Source organism: Oncorhynchus keta, chromosome 33 (assembly GCF_023373465.1).
Source record: "Oncorhynchus keta strain PuntledgeMale-10-30-2019 chromosome 33, Oket_V2, whole genome shotgun sequence".
NCBI classification, from domain to species: Eukaryota; Metazoa; Chordata; class Actinopteri; order Salmoniformes; family Salmonidae; genus Oncorhynchus; species Oncorhynchus keta.
The window spans coordinates 14144337-14150560 of NC_068453.1; the positions used below are offsets into that span (position 1 = coordinate 14144337).

Here is a 6224-nt window from a genome sequence, read left to right on the forward strand (position 1 = left end):
TTAGGGATGTAACTGTCAACATTTACAACCCTTACGTTAAGGACGAAGAGGTGAGGGCCTTTTTGGGGAAATACATGGATAACGTCTCCTCAGCAAGGCACCTCAAAGACTCCCTTGGGTTTTGGAATGGGAGGAGAGGCTTCCAGGCCCTCCTGAGAGAGGACCCAAAGGTACATGGTGGCTACCTCCATCCTCCTGCTATGTTCTCCCTAGGGGCTGACAGGGGGACGTTGTTTTATGCACGTCAGCCCCCATTTTGCAGGCGCTGTATGGCCTACTATTCGCCTCGTGCAGCACAAGAAAATGCAGATTTTGTGGATCTGAGGAATACGAGGCGAGGGATTGTGACAAGCCTAAGGCGTGCCACGGGTGTGGCTCGTCAGCACACCTGTGGCGGGGGTGCCCGGCTCGTCAGAGGTCATATGCGTCTGCGGCTGGGGGGGGAGCAGGAGCGGGGGATGGGGGAAGAAGAGGAGGGGAAGGAAGCACACCTCATGACCAGAGTACAGGTCCAGAGGGGAAGGCCGCAAGGAAGGAGGAGTAGCAAGAAGCGGCGGATGGAAGAGAGAAGGAAACGGAAGGCACGGGAGAACCAGGAAAAGCGTCGGAAGAAGGCAAACGAGTGGAGGAGCTTGAGAGAGAAGAAAGCGAGGGAGGAGTGTTGGAGAAGGAGACGGTGGAAGAGCAAGTGGACTGGGGGGAAAGTGCCCTGGTGGAAGAGATGAGGGGTATGGTGGAGGAGCTGGCGGGGTGGTATCTCTCCACTGCCGCCATCACCAAAGAAGAGAATGAAGAGGAGGGTGCGATTGGCCGACAGTGAGAGGGAAGGGATGGCCAAGAGAGTGATAGGGGTGGGAGAAACCTCTGGGTTGCTGCTGGTTTCCCCAGGCCCTCAACTTCTGTTGGGTGGGGACACACCTAACAAGACTCAGGACTGGGTACAGGAGGAGGTGGGGAGTTTTTTGTTTGGGGACTCAGCCTCCCCGATTTTTTTTTTTTCCCCAATCCAGCTGCAGCACTGGGGAGGGGGAGGATTGTGGGGGTAGACCCAGGGTGCAGGGCACCCTGGAGCCAAACACTATTCCTGCATCCTGGGTTGGTGAGATGGAGGAAGAGGGGGGGATGTCGGGAGTACGGATGGTGTTCTCACCGGTAGATATGGAGCAGGGGAGCATCGGGTGTGTCTCCTGTTTTTGTTTTTTTCTGTCTGGGTTTAGAATTTGAGTGTATTACATGTTTTTATTTTATTTTTTGTACCCAGGTCTTTGGGTAAGTTGTCTGGGCGGCTGTTGCCTGTTTTCTTTTCAGATCACGACGGGGTGCTCCTGCAGGTGGGGTCGCCAGTCTGCCTCTTTGGTAGGGGGTACTGGAAGCTAGATCGGGATGTGCTGGAGGAGCAGGCTTTTGTTGACGGGTTTTATGGTTTCTTTTGGAGGCTTGAGGGCCTCCGGTCCATGTGCGAGGGGGTGTTAGAGTGGTGGGAATTAGTTAAGGTGAGGATTAGGGCTTTTATAATAGGGTATTGCAAGAGGAAAAAAAGGGAGGAGAGGAGGGAGGTGGATCGTATCCAAAGGTTAATTGAACTCGAATACGAGGCAGGCAACCTCGGCGGGTCATTTGACTGGGAGAGATCCGCAACCCTAAAGGCGCAGCTCAGGGAGTTGCAGGAGCGGAAGGCTCGAGCTTTCCTGGAGCGTGCGCATAGTGGCTTTCTAGAACATAATGAGACTTGTTCTGCTATGTTCTTTAAGTTGGTTAGGGCAAGACAGAGTAGGAAGGTAATGCATGGTGTTAGGGAAGAAAATGGTAGTATAGTTAGAGAACCAGAGGATATGGTCAGGGTGACAACTGATCATTTCCAAGGTTTATTTAAGGAAAGGGAAATAGATGTAGAGCAGGGAAATGTGTTTTTAGAACACTTGTCCAGGCGGTTGCCGGAGGACATTAGAGAAGTGATGGAGGCCCAGATCTCGCTAGAGAAGAGGTTGAGAGCGCTCTTAGGAGGATGGGAAAAGGGAAGGTGCCTGGGATGGATGGGCTGCCGGCTGAGTTTTATCTCAAGTTTTGGGGTATACTTGGACCAGTGGTCCTCGAAGTCTTGAAGGCCATCCTTGAGACGGGGGGTCCCGGGGGATCAATGGCTGTTGGTGTGCTGTCACTTTTATATAAGAAGGGGGAAGTAACAGACCTTGGCAACTGGCGGCCGTTGACCATGCTGTGTGTAGATTACAAGCTACTTGCAAAGGTTTTAGCAGACCGGTTGCGCACAGCCCTTCCCTACGTAGTTCATGAGGATCAGACGTGCGGGGTAGAGGGCCGCTCTATTAGATGGAGGGACTCCATCGCTTGGGTTGAAGATAGAGGACTGCCTTTAATGGTAGCAGCGCTAGATCAGGCGAAAGCCTTCGATCGCGTGAATAGATCCTTTTTATTCAGAGTGTTAGGTCGATTAGGATTTGGGGAGAAGTTTATAGGATGGATTCGTACATTATATGTTGGAGCAGGGTGCCGAGTTAGTGTAAATAGTCACTTGGGTGACGTTTTTGACCTCTCGTCTGGGGTCAGGCAGGGGTGCCCACTCTCGGCTCTCCTCTTCGTTCTGTACATGGAGCCTCTGGGGGCTGCCATTAGGGCAGACACAGGGGTGGAAGGTTTGCTGATCCCTGGAAGTGGTGGGCTGCGTGTTAAGATGACGCAGTACGCCGACGACACTTCCTTGCTGTTGTGCAAGGACTCCTGCCTGACAAGGTCCCTTGCCATCTTTGGGGATTTCACCCGAGCGTCGGGAGCAGTTCTGAACCATGCAAAGTCTTCCATCAAGTTTTTCGGAAGATGGCGCGCTAGAACGGATGTGCCTGGGGGGTTATCTCTCTGTGAGGGGGCCCTGAGGATTCTCGGGGTCCATTTTGAGACCTCCGGCTCAGCGACGCTAAACTGGAACATGCGTATCGCAGTGGTACAGAGGAAGCTAGCAATGTGGAAAGCTAGGTATTTTTGTCTTTTATGGGCAAAGTCCTGGTCCTAAAGGTGGATGTGTTGCCGTCTCTTTTGTATTTGGCATACATCTACCCATTGCCGGCTTGTCTGAGGAGGCCTCTAGTGAGGCTTGTGTTTCAGTTTATGTGGAGTGGCAGGTGCGAGTGGGTCGCCAGGGCACGCATGATCTGTCCCTTCGGGGAGGGAGGTAGGGGGGTACCACATTTCCCCCTCAAGCTGGACACAATTTTTGTTTCTTTCTTGTTAACGGAGCTTGCTCAGCCAGTGATACACCCGTCCGGTTGCCTCCTGCGGGTGTTTTTCTCGTATCAGGCGAGAAGCATAATGGTGTGGTCTAACACGGGTCCTCGGGCGGAACAGCTGCCGTGGCACTTTGGTCATGCGGCCAAGTGGCTGCGTGCGCACCCTGAGGTTGAAGTTGCCCGAGTAGGTTTAGATCATAGGCACCTGTACGAGGAGGTCAGAAAGGCAGGGAGTCCGGCGCCTGTAGTGGGCATCTCGTAAGTGGTCTGGGAGGGAGTGCAGGCGCGGGGGCTGGACAACAGGCTCAAGGACCTGAATTGGTTGAGCCTTCATAAGTGTTTGCCGGTACGTTCCATCTTGTACCGGTATAGTTTGGTGCAATCCCCCACCTGTCCAAGATCCTCTTGTGGCAGGGAGGAGACTGTGCGCCATGTCTTTTGGGACTGTGCCTTTGCCGGAGTAGTATGGGCTAGGGCACGGGTGTTGTTAGGTTTGGTAAAGGGGGATTTTTTATTGACGTGGGCCAGGTTAGAGAGGGGTGTAGGGAGAGCGAGAGGGACGGATAAGGACAGGTTTCTGCTCTGGCTTCTCATGAGTCTCTTTAAACGGGGGCTGTGGGAAGCAAGGCAGAACATGGTGAAGACAGGGAGAGATTGGGGGGTGGAAGGGATAGTGCGGAGGGTGGAAGGAGATTTGAGGGGGAGGATGAAGAGGGAGGAGAGGAAGTGGGGGCAGCATGCTGCTCGGGAGAGGTGGTTTAGGGCTGGGTGTCATTTAGATTTGTAAGAGGATAGATTAGGGACGGGGAGATAGGGAAAGGTATTTTGTAGGGTGACGGGGAGGGAAGATGCTCCCCTGAGGTTTTGTTTGGGGTTTATGTTTAGTTTAATTAGTTTAATTAAAATACCATTATTTGAGTATGTATGTAAATTATGGTTTGTAAAGAATGAATGGTATTGAAGATAATAGATTATTTTTTATTTAAAAAATATCGGCTATATAGGTTTTCACGTTTCGTTTGTTGTTTTGTAAAAAAATGTTTAAAAAAAATAGCTGGAAAGTCATTGCAGAGATTTTGCTAGAGATTTTGCTGGGAGTTCATTGCTGAGAGTTGGTATGTTTTGTGAGTTTGTTGCTTAGATAGAGCTTATTTGATGTCCTTTGTTTCTTAGTTTGTTTGTGAAATTGTTTAATATGCTGTTTCATTTGTTCCCAGGGGGGAAGGGGAAGGCACCTAGGGAGTGCTTAGGCAAGAGGCCCGCGGGCATACATATACCCGTAGCATATTCGCTGTCGAGGCACACTAGGTAAGACCTGGGCGGACCACCCCCTGTATTTTGGTTAGGGCACCAGGTGGTGCTAAATTAGGTAAGTAGTGGGTAGGCAGGTAAGATAGGAGAGGGGGGGCTTTGAGATTTACTTTCTTTGCTTTGGTTCCGTCCAGCCCCTTTTCCCCATATTACTGTGTAAAGGAATAAAGTCCTTGTAAACGGTACCACATTCTGCCTGTTGTCATTCTTACTTGCACCTACAGTCCATACCTTTTTCACTTCACGGAGAGTTTAGTTGTAGCAGGGTGTTGCGTTCCCTCTTCATAGAGGCGTGCTTAACAACACCATTTTCTTTTATTCTGTTTTTAAATGAACTGTTCTCTTTTGACATGAGCGTTTTAAGTTCCAAGGTGTCTGGTAGCCAATCTAGTACATAGTGGGATCGAATGGAGGACATGAAGGTATTTTAAACTTGAACTGTTATATGATTCATTTCTGAATTTTTATTCACACCTTTTGGGGAGTGTTCGATGAGGTTGAGGACAGGGCTCTGTGCAGGTCAGTCAAGTTTTTCCACACTGATCTCAACAAACCATTCTGTATGGACCTTGCTTTGTGCACGAGGGCATGCTGAAACAGGAAAGGGACTTACCCAAACTGTTGCCACAAAGTTAGAAGCACATGTCACAGTGTCATTGTATGCTGTAGCGTTAAGATTTCCTTTCACAGGAACTAAGGGGTCTAGCCCGAACCATGAAACAGCCCCAGACTATTAATCCTCCTCCACCAAACTTTACAGTTGGCACTATGCATTGGGGCAGGTAGCGTTCTCCTGGCATCCGCCAAACCCAGATTTGTCTGTTGGACTGCCAGATGGTGAAGCGTGATTCATCACTCCAGAGAACGTGTTTCCACTGCTCCAGATCCCAATGGCGGCAAGTTTTACACCACTCCAGCCAATGCTTGGTGTTGCGTATGGTGATCTTAGACTTGTGTGCGTCTGCTCGGCCATGGAAACCCATTTCATGAAGCTCCCGACTAACAGTTATTGTGCTGACATTGCTTCCAGAGGCAGTTTTGAACTCTGTAGTGAGTGTTGCAACCGAGGACTGACGATTTTTACACACTACTTGCTTCAGCACTCAGAGGTCCCATTCTATGAGCTTGTGTGGCCTACCACTTTGCGGCTGAGCCGTTGCTGTGCTTAGACGTTTCCACTTCACTATAACAGCACAAACAGTTGACCGGGGCAGCTCTAGCAGGGCAAAAAATTTACTAACTGACTTGATGTTAAGGTGGCATCCTATGACGGTGCCAAGTTGAAAGTCACTGAGCTCTTCAGTAAGGCCATTCTACTACCAATGTTTGTCTATGGAGATTGCATGGCGGTGTGCTTGATTTTATACACCTGTCAAATAGCCGAATCTACTAATTTAAAAGGGGTTTCCACATACTTTTGTATATATATATATATATATATATATATATAGCATGTATTGTTCTGCGTTGTGTAATTTAATGAGGACACTGCCAAAACTGGAGGTCTGCTTGTTGGATTTTTATTTGTCCTGTGCACGAAGAGACAATGTACAAATTGTTAGCCGTTGGCGGAGTCACAGCTCTCAGGGCGAGCACATCTCACTCAAACACTGTCCCAAGTAACCACAAGTTACAATAGGTACCCTAGCTAGCGAGCTCGTTAAAACTTTTGAA

The 6224-nt window shown here is 49.7% G+C and overlaps 1 long non-coding RNA gene across 1 annotated transcript in view; it reads right to left on the minus strand.

Moving 5' to 3' along the window:
* LOC127914606 (uncharacterized) overlaps positions 1–6224 on the minus strand; it is a 32247-nt gene that overhangs the window by 15333 nt on the left and 10690 nt on the right. The window lies entirely within an intron of this gene.